At 37.3% G+C, this 3,870-nt stretch overlaps 1 non-coding gene across 1 annotated transcript; it reads right to left on the bottom strand.

Moving 5' to 3' along the window:
* Positions 1–3,269: 3,269 nt before the first annotated feature.
* LOC148580569 (small nucleolar RNA R71) lies at positions 3,270–3,377 on the bottom strand. The gene has a single exon (XR_015899723.1). It is a non-coding gene; the product is annotated as a small nucleolar RNA R71 (small nucleolar RNA).
* Between the last annotated feature and the right edge of the window lie 493 nt (positions 3,378–3,870).

The raw sequence follows: 3,870 nt of genomic DNA on the forward strand, positions 1-3,870 counted from the left end.
CTTCCAATTGCGTTGGAAAGTAGACATCCAGGGCTTTCCAGCAATGTATAATAGTCCATACTTTGTCCAAGTTTAGATGATGTAAACTGGCGTTCAACGCCAGCTCTCTGCCCAATTCTAGAGTTCAGCGCCAGAAAGGGATCAAAAACCAGAGTTGAACGCCAGAAATGGATCACAACCTGGCGTTCAACTCCACAAATGGCCTCTGCACGTGGAAAGTTAAAGCTCAGCCCAAGCACACACCAAGTGGGCCCCGGAAGTGGATTTATGCATCAATTACTTACTTTTGTAAACCCTAGTAGCTAGTTTATTATAAATAGAACCTTTTACTATTGTATTAGGCATCTTTGGATGCCTAGTTCTTAGATCAGAGGGGCTGGCCATCTCGGCCATGCCTGGACCTTTTACTTATGTAATTTTAACGGTAGAGTTTCTACACTCCATAGATTAAGGTGTGGAGCTCTGCTGTTCCTCAAAGATTAATGCAAAGTACTACTGTTTTCTATTCAATTCATCTTATTTTGCTTCTAAGATATTCATTTGCACTTCAACCTGAATGTGATGAATGTGACAATCATCATCATTCCCTATGAACGCGTGCCTGACAACCACCTCCGTTCTACATTAGATTGAATGAGTATCTCTTAGATCTCTTAATCGGAATCTTCGTAGTGTAAGCTAGAATGATGGCGGCATTCAAGAGAATCCGGAAAGTCTAAACCTTGTCTGTGGTATTTCGAGTAGGATTCAGTGATTGAATGACTGTGACGAGCTTCAAACTCGCGATTGCTGGGCGTAGTGACAGACGCAAAAGGATAGTAAATCCTATTCCAGCATGATCGAGAACCGACAGATGAATAGCCGTGCCGTGATAGGGTGCGTTGACCATTTTCACTGAGAGGATAGGATGATACCATTGACAAGGGTGATGCCTCCAGACGATTAGCCGTGCCGTGACAGGGCATTTGGATCATTTTCCCAAGAGAAGACCGAAAGTAGCCATTGACAATGGTGATGTATCACATAAAGCCAGCCATGGAAAGGAGTAAGACTGATTGGATGAAGATAGCAGGAAAGCAGAGGTTCAGAGGAACGAAAGCATCTCTATTCGCTTATCTGAAATTCTCACCAATGAATTACATAAGTATTTCTATCCTTTATTATTTATCTTTTAATTATCTAATCCAATCACATTTAACCCTACTTGACTGAGATTTGCAAGGTGACCATAGCTTGCTTCATACCAACAATCTCCGTGGGATTCGACCCTTACTCACGTAAGGTATTACTTGGACGACCCAGTTTACTTGCTGGTTAGTTGTGTGAAGTTGTGAACCATGGTATTGGCATCATGTTTGTGGCGCCATTACCAGGGAAAGAAAGAGCGATGAATTTTACATAATTAAAGTGTAATCACAATTTCTGCGCACCATGATTTTGGCGCTGTTGCCGGGGATTGTTTGAGTTTGGACAACTGACGGTTCATCCTGTTGCTCAGATTAGGTAATTTTCTTTTTGTTTTATTTTCAAAAATTTTTCAAAAATATTTCAAAATTTTCTCACCTGTTTTCGAAAAAAAAAATGTTTTCAAAAATATATTTTTATTCAAAATTTTTAAGAATGAATTCTAGTGTTTCATGAAGCATGTGAAGCCTGGCTGGCTGTAAAGCCATGTCCAAATTCATTTGGACTAAGGCTTCCAATTTGTTATCAAGAGCAAGCTAGTTGGTGCTAATCCACCTACTGCTGATCCATGATCTACCTGTTACATGCTAAAGCTTGGCTGGCTATTAAGCCATGTCTGACCCTTTGATTGGAGCTTTAGATTAAAGAGCATAAGATTCCTGGAATTCATATTAAAAATTTTGGAATCCTTATTTTTTTTTCCTTTATGATTTTCGAAAATTTTAAAATAAAAATACAAAAAAAAAATCATAAAATCATAAAAATCAAAAATATTTTTGTGTTCTTGTTTGAGTCTTGAGTCATGTTATAAGTTTGGTGTCAATTGCATGTGCATCTTGCATTTTTCGAAAATTCTCATGCATTCATAGTGTTCTTCATGATCTTCAAGTTGTTCTTGGTAAGTCTTCTTGTTTGATCTTTGCATTTGCATGTTTTGTGTCTTTTCTTGTTTTTCATATGCATTCTTGAATTCTTAGTGTCTAAGCATTAAAGAATTCTAAGTTTGGTGTCTTGCATGTTTTCTTTGCATTAAAAATTTTTCAAAAATGTGTTCTTGATGTTCATCATGATCTTCATAGTGTTCTTGGTGTTCATCTTGACACTCATAGCATTCTTGCATGCATTCATTGTTTTGATCTAAAAAATTCATGCATTGCATAATTTTCATGTTTTTCTCTCTCATCATAAAAATTCAAAAATCAAAAAAAATATCTTTCCCTTTTTCTCTCATCAAATTCGAAAATTGGATTGACTTTTTCAAAAAAATTTTTAAAATCAAGTTGTTTCTTATGAGTCAAATCAAATTTTCAATTTGAAAATCTTATCTTTTTCAAAATCTTTTTCAAAAATCAAATCTTTTTCAAATTTTTAGTTATTTTCGAAAATTCCAAAAATATTTTTCAAAAATCTTTTTCTTATTTTTATATCAAATTCTCTTCTCTCTCATCTCCTTCTATTTGTTTATTCATCTACTAACATCTCTCCCTCACTCACACAAAAAAAAAAGGATCTCTATTATTATTATTTTTCTGTGCCCTCTTCTTTGTCATATGAGCAGGAGCAAGGATAAGAATATTCTTGTTAAAGCAGATCCAGAACCTGAAAGGACTCTGAAGAGAAAACTAAGAGAAGCTGAATTACAACAAACCAGCAAGCACTTGTCAGAAATTATCAAACAGGAAAAGGAGATGGCAGCTGAAAATAATAATAATGCAAGGAGAATGCTTGGTGACTTTACTGCACCTAATTCCAATTTACATGGAAGAAGCATCTCCATCCCTACCATTGGAGCAAACAATTTTGAGCTAAAACCTCAATTAGTTTCTCTGATGCAGCAGAACTGCAAGTTTCATGGACTTCCATCTGAAGATCCTTTTCAGTTCTTAACTGAATTCTTGCAGATCTGTGACACTGTTAAGACTAATGGAGTAGATCCTGAAGTCTACAGGCTCATGCTTTTCCCATTTGCTGTAAGAGACAAAGCTAGAATATGGTTGGACTCTCAACCTAAAGATAGCCTGAACTCTTGGGATAAGCTGGTCACGGCCTTCTTAGCCAAGTTCTTTCCTCCTCAAAAGCTGAGCAAGCTTAGAGTGGATGTTCAAACCTTCAAACAAAAAGATGGTGAATCCCTCTATGAAGCTTGGGAAAGATACAAGCAGTTGACCAAAAAGTGTCCTTCTGACATGCTTTCAGAATGGACCATCCTGGATATATTCTATGATGGTCTGTCTGAGTTATCTAAGATGTCATTGGATACCTCTGCAGGTGGATCCATTCACCTAAAGAAAACGCCTGCAGAAGCTCAAGAACTCATTGACATGGTTGCTAATAACCAGTTCATGTACACTTCTGAGAGGAATCCTGTGAGTAATGGGACGCCTATGAAGAAGGGAGTTCTTGAAGTTGATACTCTGAATGCCATATTGGCTCAGAACAAAATATTGACTCAGCAAGTCAATATGATTTCTCAGAGTCTGAATGGAATGCAAGCTGCATCCAACAGTACTCAAGAGGCTTCTCCTGAAGAAGAAGCTTATGATCCTGAGAACCCTGCAATAGCAGAGGTAAATTACATGGGTGAACCATATGGAAACACCTATAACCCATTGATGGGATATTTTCGTGGAGAAACAACTTTCTCCAAAACACCCAAATCTAACCGGCAAGTGCACCGGGTCGCAT

This window comes from Arachis ipaensis, chromosome B10 (assembly GCF_059453495.1).
Source record: "Arachis ipaensis isolate K30076 ecotype BB chromosome B10, ASM5945349v1, whole genome shotgun sequence".
Lineage (NCBI taxonomy): Eukaryota > Viridiplantae > Streptophyta > Magnoliopsida > Fabales > Fabaceae > Arachis > Arachis ipaensis.